Source organism: Mus caroli, chromosome 4, assembly GCF_900094665.2.
Source record: "Mus caroli chromosome 4, CAROLI_EIJ_v1.1, whole genome shotgun sequence".
Classification (NCBI taxonomy): Eukaryota; Metazoa; Chordata; class Mammalia; order Rodentia; family Muridae; genus Mus; species Mus caroli.
In genome coordinates this window covers 72,668,278-72,682,067 of record NC_034573.1, presented here as the reverse complement: position 1 = coordinate 72,682,067, position 13,790 = coordinate 72,668,278, and the positions used below count along the sequence as shown (strand labels likewise).

The 13,790-nt window shown below is 34.1% G+C and overlaps 1 long non-coding RNA gene across 2 annotated transcripts; it reads right to left on the bottom strand.

The window, feature by feature from the left end:
- Window positions 1-3,500: 3,500 nt before the first annotated feature.
- On the bottom strand, window positions 3,501-13,425 carry LOC115030850. 2 transcript variants are annotated; one of them, XR_003836412.1, is made up of 5 exons: window positions 13,355-13,425; window positions 8,238-8,426; window positions 7,724-7,786; window positions 7,532-7,615; window positions 3,501-4,081 (listed from the first exon to the last, which is right to left on the bottom strand). It is a non-coding gene; the product is annotated as an uncharacterized LOC115030850 (long non-coding RNA). The 2 variants fall into 2 exon arrangements; XR_003836411.1 differs by having other exon boundaries at window positions 7,532-8,426.
- Between the last annotated feature and the right edge of the window lie 365 nt (window positions 13,426-13,790).

The window sequence follows — 13,790 nt, the reverse complement described above, 5'->3', positions numbered from 1 at the left end:
AGAAAGAGAGAGAGTTGGGGGGTTCAGGTGAAATATAAAATTCCAGGCTGTTCAGGCTTTCAAAGTTTCAAATGAGAAATCTCCTGGCACAACCACTCTGGAAATCAGTTTGGTGGTTCCTCAGAAAATTGAGCATAGTACTACCTGAGGACCCAGGTATGCCACTCGTGGGCATACACCCAGAAGATGCTTCAACTTGTAATAAGGACACCTGCTCAACTATGTTCACAACAGCCATATTTATAATAGCCAGAAGTTGGAAAGAACCCAGATGTCCTTGAACAGAGGAATGGATACAGAAAATGTACATTTATACAACAGAGTACTACTCAGCTATTAAAAATGATGAATTCATGAAATTCTTAGGCAAATGGATAGAACTAGAAAATATCCTGAGTGAGGTGACCCAGTCACAAAAGAGCATACATGTTATGCACTCACTGGATTGATATTAGCCTCAAAACACAAAATACTCATGATACAATTCACAGACCACATGAAATGTGGGTGCTTTGGTCCTTCTTAGACGGGGAACAAAATACTCACAGGAGCAAATATGGAGATAAAGGGTAGAGCAGAGATTGAAGGAAAGGACATCCAGAGACTGTCCTACCTGGGGATCCATCCCATATACAGTCACCAAATGCAGACACTATTGTGGATGTCAAGAAGTGCATTCTGAAAGAAGCCTGATATAGCTGTCTCCTGAAAGACCCTGCTGGAGCTTTACAAATACTGAGGTGGATGCTCACAGCCAACCATTGGACTGAGCCTCATAGAAGCAGAAGGAAGGAAGATGGGTTAGGGGGTTTCCAGGAGTGGGGGAAACAGGGAAAGGGATAACACTTAAAATGAAAATTAAGAAAATATTCAATAAAAAAGAGAAATCAGCTGATATTCAGTGGGTTTTTCTTTATATGTAACTTGCATTTGTTGCTGTTGCAGCTCTCAGTGCACTTTCTTGCTTAAATATACTTATTGTTTTAATTATGATATAACATGGAGATTTCCTGTTTTGGACTTGTCTATTTGGTTTTCCCTATATGTCTTATATTGTATGGGTATCTGGGGAAGTTCTATGATCTTACTGAAGATGTATTTTTTTGACATTTCCTAGGAAATCTTCTCTTTCATCTATGAATATAAGTTAAAAGTCTGGCTTTTACATTGTGTTCTAGACTTCCCTTGTATCCTTTTTTTCTATGTGTCTCAAATATTCTATATTAGTTAATTATTTGGTCTATGTCTGCTGTCTTCAAGGCCTGATTCATTCTACTTACAAAACTTCTCTTTAAGTGTTCTAGTCGAGTTAAAGGATTTTCAATTCCATTTTCATTTCAGTTTGAATCCTCTTCAGTGTTTTTATCTTCTTATTGACTTCTGTTTTCAAGTCCTGGATAGTATTTGACATTTCAATCAACTTTATATTTGTGTTATTTTAACATGACTTAGACATCTATTATTCTTCTCTTATTTCTTTTTAATTTTTTTGAGCTGTTTCTTTGTGTTGCATTTTAATTCCTTTAATTCTTTCATGTAGATTGTTTTTTTTTTCTGTGTTCTAGAATTTATTTAGATAATTATCAGTGGCAAACAGTACTGCAGAACTGAAGAGAAAACACTGGCATGATCTTTTCATTTTGTTTGTATTTGGTGATTATATCTGGGGAAGTAGATACTTTTGTAAGATCTAAGTTTGATAATGAAAGAGGAGGTTAGGGCAGAATATAGGATGTATGGTTGGGTTGGGCCCCATGTTTGGATATGGCTTGAGTAAAATGATTTCTGGTGAACAAATAAATCACAAAGATACTTACTCAACTATGTTCAGGGCTTCTTTATTTGTAATAGCCAGAAACTGGAAACAGCCTATATGCTCTCAACTTAAGAATGGCTAAAGAGTCAGGCGGTGGTGACGCACACCTTTAATCCCAGCACTTAGGAGGCAGAGGCAGGTGGATTTCTGAGTTCAAGTCCATCCTGGTCTACAAAGTGAGTTCCAGGACAGCCAGGGTTATACAAAGAAACCTTGTCTCAAAAAAAAAAAAATTGTTAAAGAAAATGTAGTACATTTACACAATGGAGAAGTTAAAAATTTAAAATACCAGCTTTAAAAGATGATTATTGCTTATTTCTAATTTTAAAAACTTCAGAATTTTATACATAAGTACTATATTTATATAATTTCGACCCTCACTCTCCTACCTAATACTTCCATATATGTTTGCTCAATCCATTTACTATTACTGCTATGTATCTGTGTGCTCCAGGTCTGGCCACTTGTGCATGATAACCTATCAGAAGGAATCATACCTGGAGAGGACTGCATCTCCCTCTCTCTACAGGCATTAGTTGCCTGTAGCTTTTTAATCAAAGGGTAGAGACGTGTGAACCTTCACCCATTCATATCAGCATCAAAAGCCTGTGCAGTCTTCATGACTCAAATCCCCAACTGAGTGCCACGATTACAAATAGATTTTATTTACTTGATGTTCCATTACTGAACAAATGTTTTCGGATTGTTATGGTGTTCTATGGCTATCTAATTCACTAAATTACATTCATTAAAATCCTGATTATTATTTGTTTTCAATCTTTGTCCAGTTAAGGCTTCTTACTATTTTAAAGAAAAAAATATATACATATAATACATTATTTATATTTTCTGACTTATCTTGTGATATATTCTACACTGTTAAAGTTTAGCTCTGGACTTTAAGGATTTTTAAACATAATTCATCCTTTAATAACAATGAAAGAAGCTGGGCAGTTGTGGCACATGCCTTTAATCCCAGCATTTGGGAGGCAGAAGCAGGTAGATTTCTGAGTTGGAGGCCAGCCTAGTCTACAGAGTATGTTCCAGGACAGCCAGGGCAATACAGAGAAACCCTGTCTCAAAATAACTAATAATAATAATAATAATAATAATAATAATAATAATAATAAAAGAAAATATGCAGGCAATTGAATTTAATTACATTAATTTCATATAAAACACTATTAATCACATAGGCTGCTAAGATAGCAGATACTTAAGAATATCTTTTACTTTGTTTAATAAATTCAGTTTTTAACATCACTAAACTCTACCGTATGCATTGCTGTTCATACTGAGAGAGATTTAGGAAACAATAAATAATTAATTAAATTATTTTCAAAAACAAAAGAAGTTATTGTATATGATCTACAAAGAACAGTGCTATATCTGATTGTGAATTTTTGAAAGATAATTGGAAGCAGAAAACTATGGGAATCATTTCTTTAGTGAAAAAGTTTTACATAGGTTTGGTAATTGGGAAGGATCAATCAGAGAACACATTATCTCTTAAATTCTTTCAACCCAATAGTTGTTTAGAGTAAGCATTATAGTGGGCGTGGTGGCGCACTCCTTTAATCCCAGCATTTGGGAGACAGAGGCAGATGGATTTCTGAGTTTGAGGCCAGCCTGGTCTACAAAGTGAATTCCAGGACAGCCAAGGCTATACAGACAAACCCTGTCTCAGGAAAAAAATTATACTAAGAATTATCTGTTACTATTGCTGGAAAGGTTATAATTAAGAACATTTGGAAATTTATTCTTTTTTTTTCCACAGAGCATACAGATTTGAGCTTTATTTTTGTAATATGTTTATAAAACATTTATATCAACTGTTCAAAATGATAAGATGCGGTGTTGTCACAGTGAGACCATTTATATAAGGCTTTTCATGTCTTGAGTGCTATCTTCAACTTTACAATATTGGCACCCAAAGAAATGCTTTTCTAAGTATACTACCAGTGTCAAAGTTGGGGTTCTGTTTCTGTGAAGAGTCTTAAAAGGAAAACAATTAATTGGGCTGGGCTTACATTTAAGAGGTTTAGTCTATTCTTACCATTATGGTGAGAAGCATGGAGTATGCAGGCAAACATGGTACTGGAAGAGCCTAAAGATCTACAGCTTGATCTGCAGGCAGCAGAAGGAGATAGTGTGCCACCCTGGATGCAGATAGAGCATATGAGACTCCAATCCCAACCTCCTCACAGTGATGCTCTTCTTTCAACAAGGTATGCCACATAATAGTACACTCCCTGTGTTTCAATGCTAAAAAAAATAAAAAAAAGGATTGAAAGATATGAGTTGACAAGGGACATTCTTTTTCAAGCAACTCCAAAATGGAAGTGCATTTTAGATTGCCTTGGTGGCAATTTTAAAAGAGAACTTTTCAGGGCTTCACATTTAACTTAAAAATATTTAGGAAATTCTCCAAGGAAAAAATGGCTTCAAATTTAGTGATCTATATATTTCTAACAAATATTCCTTCACCCTTCTGATCAGAGTCTGATGGAAGCTTTATAGATATGGTAAAATTTTCTCAGTCTCAACATGAGACTTTTCTAACCATGTTATTATTTGAAGTAACTTTCCAGAATCCATATTACTTTGTATATAATCTGTCTTGTTTGTTTTCCTTAGGGCATTTTTGGTTTCAGTATAAAGTGCTATTACAAAACAGTAGTTTTCATCCAGCACAATGTGGATGATTTATAATTACAGAGAAAAAAGGTTATATGTGTTTCAATCAAAACCAATTGAGAATAGTCTTCTATATGATGTATATATTTCTGTTTATTATCTGTTTTCCTAATTTTCTCTAGTTTCCTCCACTGCATTTACAATTCATATTTTATCTAATCACAATTTACCCTCAACTAATATATTTCACATTGTAAAACATACTTTGAAAATACACATTGAAATGATAAAAAAATCTCATTTTTCTCTGCTACTTTCTACTAATTATCGTTTATGGTTAAATTGAGGAAATAAGTTTATTCTCTTTAATTCTATAATAATGGCAATAGCAATGTTTAATACTGTTTGTGTCAATTTTGTCAATAATACAGACTTATTTTTAGATTCAATACAGATTCTCAAGTAATTGTGTCACATAAATTAATATAGCTCATTTTCATTAAACAGGATGATTTTAGAACCCAGTGTTCTGATTTCATCTCTATTGTTCTTATAAAATGGTTCCAACTGTGTGCCCTAGCAAAAAAAAAGAATGAATAACTTAGCTAACAAATACGTTTATTTCAGTTTTCAAGTCCAGAGTTTTGCCCATTGTTGTGATGTAGTCAAGACAGACACTTCAAATAATAGGCAATTCATACACACAGTCAAGAGCAGAGAGGAAGGGGTGTGTATGTGCTCAGTTACTGATTGCACACTTGTGGCTACTCAAATTCTCTGTTCTTTGATAGTTCCTAACTCTGTGACTTGGGAATTATACAACTCTTATATCAATGAACTTAAACAAGAGATTCCTAGACAGGAAAGCACACAGGCCAGCCCTGTGTAGACAAAAATCTCCTTATCATGCCTTACCAGGATTTTCTAGGTTGACAAAGCTATACTTTTGTAATAAGATTGCATACTGTTACCACACCCCACTTAGAACTTGGCTTCCTTTTGTTTAATTGAAACAGTTTTAAAATAAAACATCGTCTAATAGACTAAAACCTTCATAATTTTAAATTGTAATTAAAGATGAATATAAACGCTATGCTTGCTTCTAAAATTCCCATCTAAAAGAAAGATCTACTTGCAATATATGAATAATTTGAGTCTAGAAGTTTTATTTTAAACTAAATTAATTTTATTTTAAGTTTTTATTCAGTGTATTGTATTTTTGTACAATACTTTGTATTTCCCCTCAAGGACTTCTCCCAGATCATCCTTACATCCCAATATAACTATCGTCTCCCTCACCCTTGCAGTACCCCCATCCCCTTCCCTCCCTTCCTCTTCACCTCCCCTCCCCTCTCTCTTAGTTTCTTTCTCTCTAGAAAACACAGAATCAAGACAAATATATAAACTAAAATAAAAATGAAAGGAACAAGACAAAATGTAAAAGCAAAATGAAGATTATAAATAGTTATGAAATCTGTTTTGTGTTAATCAAATGCTTCTGTGTATGGGCCTGCTCAGGAAGATGGTTGGTACTTACAGCAAAACTCCATTGAAAAAAACCTGGTTTTCCTTACTCAGCAAGTATCAATTTCAAATAGCTTCTTGGTTAGGAGTGGGACTCTATGTATACTACCCTTTCTCAGTTCTGAGGTTTGGTGTGGATTGAACCAAGGAAGATCTTGTGCATGCTGCTACAGATACTGTGAGTTCATATGCATTTAAGTCCTGTTCTTTCTGGATGATGCTGTCAACCACTTCTGGATTTAAAACCTTTCTTCCTCCTCTTATACATGGATCCCATAAAGGTGAATAAAAAGGGGTATATAAAGACATCCTATGTAGTGCAGATTGCTCAGAATTCTGCCATATCTGCAGATTGTACATTTGTACCTTTCTATGTTCATTCCCATTTTCTTTAAAAGTAATGAGTCTTCTCTGATGAGAGTAGAGTAAGATACTGATCAATGACGATAGAAATATACCATAAGATTTTGGTGAAACATTGAAGGAGATAGTAGTACATGTCTCCTTGTAATATTATAAATGACCATCATACAATCAGTGACATGGCAGAGAAAGTAAAGACCTGTATAGAATCTCTGGAAAGTAAATAAATGTATAAAAAGAAAACCTATGGCTCTAAGTTGTCCTCTGGCCTCTATAAATGTGCCATATCATAAACACATACACACTAATAAATAATAAAAATTTAAAACGTGTTCTGACTACATAGTGACAGACTGAAAAAATAAATGTCCAGATATTTTCTTAACAATGAATGGTCTATAAATGCTTCATATTGTGGTTTTATATCTTTTCAATTATATCCCAAGTCTTATGATCTATTGTAACCATACCTTATGATTTAGATTTTGAAAAGCACAATAATTGGATTATATTGTATGGGTGAAAAACAACAGCAATGATTCCAACAAAATGTAAAACAAGTTTGAAACTTAAGGTTTGAAAATTTTCACTCATTTACACACAGATATCAATGACCAAATGTATTGTATATTATTTTCTCATGGTAGAACATAAAACACAAATTTATAATCTTAAACATTTAGTAAAATTTTAAAATGAGGATTGATGATTCTATCAACCATTCCAATTATGAGGTCCATAGGTAATACATGTACTTAACTGACTTTAGCATTTTTTAATAAAGAAATGTAAATAAACATTATAATTTAGTAACCACTGAGCTACATTGTAAGATTAAACAATTTATAACATGCAGAACTGGTTTTATAGAATTGCGTAACAGAGGTTTATTGAAAGATGTTCCAAACAAGCATTTATATGAAATGGAGTAGGCAGAATATATTTTCAAATAAATAATGATCTAAATTACTTATCTTTATATATAAATTATTATTTTTATATTTAAATTTATTCAAAACTAATTTAAATGTGTACCTAAAATTTGTTTAAAATAAAGGGTAAAACAAAAATAAATTTGAAACATAATGGGGTTTGTCTTAACAAAATTATAGTACTAGGTCTAACACTGCACCATACGAAGACATTGTACATTTGTGACACAGGAAAGAGAGAATCTAAGCTTGTTCTTACCTGAAAGTCTTCTTTGAATGATTGTCTGCATAGTACCAGAAAAAAAATATGCAAGATGCCAGGGTAGGAAAGGAAACAATATTCCTGTGAACCACAATATTGATCAGTATGTATCAGTTAGGTCAGTATGCCTAACACAAGGATTTAGAAATTTAATGACCATGGGCAGAAGATTCTTGATTATAGCAGTACCTTCACGTATCCCTGCCATCATGTGAGATTAAATTCCAGCAAGAGATGACCTTTAGATGGTACCTATTTATCAGAAATTTGGTTAGATATTAGCATGTTTGGAAAAAATAATTGATTACAAATAACACACAGAATGAACTTTATTAGGTAAGAATGCTGTAATCTAGAGGGTTAGGGAGGGAGTGTGATTGAATCTTAAAGCATAAAAAGGCTTGATAGGAACCTTAAAGGCAAGGTGAGATTTTGAAGAGCAACAAAGCTCTGACCTTACAAAACTTCACTAGGACATGAAGTTAAAGTTACAGTATAGGAGATATAGCTACCTTCTACACTATGGTAGGAAACCTAAAGTTATGGGAGTTTTCTGTTTCTCTTTAGAAAACCTAGGAGAAAACACAGACCTTTTATATGTTATAGGTTTTCAGAGTGTGCCTGGAAGAACTAATGTAGTTAAACTGGGCTAGTCAAGCAGCATGGATTCAGAATAAAGATTCCAGGAGAACCATTAACTTACCTTGAAGTCCAGACATAATGTATTTGAGTCCAAAGCTCAGTAGAGTTTCAACAATTCTGTGCATCACAGAAAGGGGTGTGTGAAGTGTGCCCTGATTTCAGAGAAATGGAGAACGGTGGCAAGCAGGTCTAAATTCTAACAAATACTTCCAAATGGCTGAAGAGTTCATAGTTAGTCATCTTTATTCTCCTGAAGAAAATGAGAAATAAGAAATTCTATTTCTACATTGCTCCACTGAGCTGTGTACCACATTTTTAAGTAGGTCTAGAATTCTCCAGTGGGAGTAGAGTATACTCATTAACGTAATTCATTGACACTTCTTATTTACTTGCCTCCTTATAAACCTCACACTTCCTTCTTGGTGGAACCTACTTGATGAATAAAGAAAATAATATCTAAAGATTTTTTCAAAGGTACCTTAAGAAGAAAGATATCTTTATAGAAAATTAACATATTCCTTGGTAATGAGTGGAAAAAGACAAAGTATTCCGCAATGGAAAACAAAATAGAAAATGAAAATCATATCTATGTAATGTGCTTTGAAAACAATGAAATTAACTAAAACAAAACAAAACTACTCAGAAAAGACAGCTTGCTGATAAAATATTTAAATTGTAAGACTAACTAATTTGAAATATAGTGTAGTTAAAATGAACAAAGGTATGTAGCAGTGGGAGATGGGGAACTGGGAGTTAGCCAAAAGAAAGTCCCAGATGCCAGGAAAGCAAGAGGTTCCTAGAACCCAATGGGGATAGCATTAGATAAAATACCCAACAAAGGGGAGACAGAAACTGTAGAGACCATATCTAGAGTCCAGAAATTAGGTATAGCCCCTAGTTGAGAGATGGGGCCAGCCACCCATCTCAAAAACATTAGTACAAAATTGTTCCTATTTAAAGGAAATGCAGGCACAAAAATTGGAGCAGAGACTAAATGAAAGGCCATTCAGAGACTGCCCCACCTAGGAATCTATCCCATCTGCAGACACCAAACCCAGACACTATTGCTGATACCAGGAAGCACTTGCTGATAGGAACCTAGTATTGACATCCTCTGAGAGGCTCTGCTAGAGTCTGAACAATACAAGGCAGATGCTGGTGGCCAAGCATTTGACTAAGCATTGGTACCCCAAAGGTGTAGTTAGTGTAAGGACTGAAGGAACAGAAGGTGTTTTCATGCCCATAGAAAGAATAATAACAACCATTCAGACTCCCCAGAGCTCCCAGGGACTAGACCACAAATCAAAGAGTACATATAAATGGAAGCCTGCTCCATTGCTCAAGCACAGCAGATCTAGATGAGCAGAGATGGTCCATGATTTTAGAGCTTTATTGTAGAAAAGCAGAGAGAGAGAGAAAGAGAAGAGTAAAGAGGCAGAGGGTAGCCATGGTCACTAGGAGAGAGGGGAGAAGAGAGGGGGAGAGAGGAAGCAAGAGGGCTAGAGTAAAAGCAAGAGAAGCAAGAGAGGCAAGAGAGAGAAGAGGGGCCAAGCAGCACCTTTTATAGTGGGCAGGTCTACCTTGTTGTTGCCAGGTAACTGTGGGGAGGAACATACCTGGCTATTGCCTGGTAACTGTGGGGGTGGAGTCCAGACAGTCTACATGATTGATGGCCACAGAATTATGGAGCTGGGTCCTTGTGTCAGGAGCCTATGTCTCAGAGCATGGCAAAAGGGCTTTAATCTGTTGTGTCTTCAGGGTTTGAACCTAGCACGACTAAAAAACAGGCTGCCTTTCATGGTCCCACCGAAAAGTTCATACACTTCTAGATATGTGTTGGGAGTAGTTTGGAAACTCGTATAAAACCCAATGAGATATTAAAGCAGATTATGGTGGGGCAAATCTTCATGTGATATTTGGCCATCAATCAAAAAAAGATTTCAAAGTAAAATTTCAGAGTTTTCATTTATTTTATTTTATTATTTTCCTTCAGCAATAGAAATGTAGAAATCCCTAAGTAATAGCATCGGGCAGATTTATTCTTCAATAAATATTAATTTTTCCAGTTAAAAAAAGAAATAGACTAAGCATATTCAATACTAGGTTTAGATTGTGTAATTTTTAAGTAGAATGACAATATGAAATGCCAAATTAGTTTATTAAAATAAAATACACTAAAACATATTTAATAAAAACACATATTAGTGTAAATAACTCCACATATTTTAAGAGTCATTATAAATATAGAATGACTTAGAGATTAGGAATTTGATTACATGACATAATTTTGCTTTTGTTGAATGTAGGGTCATAGTCTTAGAACATAAAAGAAAATCACTGTCATTCAAGTAGACTTTAAATTAAAAGAATGCTAACTAACAATGATCATTACAAAATGATAATGTTTTTGGAAATGAGATTCTAAAATAACTTATTTCAAATTAGTGGCATTTATTTCAGGGTTAACTGAAATAAAATTTTCAAAGGGGTTAAAATAAATTTCAAAAACAGAGCTTTAATGAATTATGATGAAATATAAGAAACTAAAATACATCATAAACTTAAAGAAATGACATATGTTTTATGACGAGATGATACAGATATTTAAACATTACAAATTCATTGGAAACACACTACTTTTGAATGTTATAAACATGATACATGAACATTTTCAACAACATGAATTCCTTGGACATGTTCTGCAGATTCAACCCAATCCTTATAGAAATGAAGATTTTTAATCATATACTAGTATACAGAGAAGAAAAACTACTAGTAATGCCAGATTCAGTGCTGTGCTAAGGAGCCTGAGTACATAGAACAGAATGATATAACAGTTCAACAAACTGAAAAACAGGAATTTTTGCATCTTTTCAAAGCAAATGTCTAAAAAATGAAAATGTAACACCAGGCCCATAACACAGATTGAAGGAAGAAAATTTAAGAAATTGTATTTGAAATATCACCATGCTCTGAAAAAAAAAATAAAGACCATTTAATGACACTAACTGAAGTGCTTTTGGAAAAGAAATAAATATTTAAGGCCCTAACTCAACTGATATTTTTCAATATTGTATCTTACAAAATATTAATACTCAGAATACATAATATTGGTTAAAGAAACTGGATATCTTAAAAGAAAACCAGATTGAAAGTCATTAAATTGAATTTTACAAAAGAGAAACAATATTCTATAAATGTTAAAATTTATCAAGCTCAGTAGGCTATGGAAATGAAAAAAAAACTTTGCACAATGATCAATATTTCAGTACCTACAGATATATGTATGGGAAACAAATTCTTGTTCAGTCATTGAGTTTTGAATAAACATTTTATATACATTTACTATAATACAAAGCAAGCATCGATCCTACAGGAAAATAGCTAATTATGATGCATTCACTTCTCATTTCATAAAATAAGTGACCTAGGATCATAGTTTAATACAAAGGACCAGATAAATTGATATCAGCTAGTTATTATTTCTATTGTTATAATGAAACACCACTGCCAAAAGGAAGTTTGAGAAGAAAGTGTTTATGTGGTTTATACTTTCACATCATAGTCCATCACTGACGGAAGTCAGGGTAAGAAGTCAAACAGGGTAAGGATACTGGAGGCAGCAACTGATGTGGAAGCCATAAAGGGCTTACTGGCTTGCTCCAATGGCTTTGCTCAGACTACTTTCTTATAGGACTCATAACAACTAGCCCACAGATAGAATTATCCATTAGGAACTTGAGTTTCCCCATCCAGGGCATTTCCTCAACTGAGAATCCCTCATTTCAGATGTTTGTAGCTCTGTGAAACTGAACAGAACTGGGCAGGGTATGTGACCCCTTATCAAAATCACACACCAAAATATCACTGTTAAGCCATAACTATTCCATTTTTGTTCATTCCCAAGAACACACATTAGAACCATCAACACAAAATGACACTTGATAAACTTGAAAAAGTACCACAGGGTTTACAATTTCAAAAACTATTCATTCTCTTAAAAAAAAAATGTGTAGTACTTTGTAAAAGCCTAAAAATCTCTTTGAAAATTTGTCACTCAACTGTGGGCTCCTCTAAGATCAAAAATACATTAAATGCCTTTTTTTCTAACTTCAAGAGGGAAGAACCAGTACAAAGCAAACACAAACTCCAAAAATTTAAATAACTCAATAACTCTCTGCCAAATTACCTTTGATTCACTAATAATATTCTGGTCTTGTCCAAATGTTTGCATATTTCTCTGAATTCATATTCTGAAACACACACAGAGATTGTCTTCTAGGCTCAGCTTTGCTCCACTCCACACCTTCTTCTATTCTTTCTAATTATCACATTGTACTTGCATATGCAAAATGCTATCATTTTCTGTGGCAACTGGGATGCACATTTTCAAAGATTCTAAAGGGAGGCTCTGAAGTTATCTGAAGGGACTCTAGCCTTGGCACACTATATCAAGCCTCAGCTGTTCTCCATGACTAGCACGTACATACTTTCAAATCAGTACCATTTGGGTGACTCTTATGCTACCAAGTTCAGCTCTCAATATGCAGTACAACATGGGCCACTTCTGGAAAACACCTTCCATGTGGTGTCCCTGAAGAAAACTTTTCAGAAGAACTTATCTCAACGATGCTGTCTCTTCTTAAGAAAATTATTCTTTAGCCCCAGTTGACCACCATCAATTATCCTCAGCAAAGCAAAAGTTTTACATCAGTGATTCTGGCATCTTGATAATAATAGGCAGTTCATCAGCCCAAGCTGAACAGAACTACAGAATGCTAACTCTAATGGCTTTGTATAGTCTTTGCTTTCCTCTGAAATATTCCAAATCAGGTCTCCGTTGTCAGCACTACTCTCCATGATCTTATTTTCCAAGCTCTTACAAAACATCTCATTGAGGTCTCAGCAGTCAACTCCTTTTCTAGACCAAAGCTCTTAGGTCTTTACAGGATCCTATTTAAAAAAAAAAAAAAAAAAAGGAAAGAAAAAAAAGAAAGACAGAAAACAAACAAACAAACAAAAAAATGAAAAAAATAACAAAAACAAAAACATGATCAGGTCTGTCAGAGCAATCCCAGCAATCCCATTATCCTGGCATAAATTTCTATCTTACTTAGGGTTTCTATTCCTGTGATGAAACACCATGACCAAAAGCAAGTTGTAGAGGAAAGGACTTACTTAATTTACAATTCCATATTTCAGTCTATCACTGAAGGAAGTCAGGACAGGAACTCAAAAGGGCAAGGACTTTTCTCAGCATGATTTCTTATATAATCCATGACTACCAGCCCAGAAACACAAACACCCACAATTGGCTGAGCCTTTACACATCAATCATTAATTAAATATTTGCTTTACTGTTGGATCTTTTGTACTTTCTCTATTGAGGTTTCCTACTTTTAGATGACACTAGATTGGGCAAACTTGATATAAAACTAGACAGGACAATGTTCAAGGGTTCTGATATTATCTGTCACATAAACAAGTATAACTACCATTGTTAACAAGTATTTCTCTTAAACTGTTGTCAGTGAATATTCATTATATTCAATGTAGATATTTTCTCAAAGACATCATGCACTCTATGTTTGTTTTCCATTGTGCATTCCGTTTC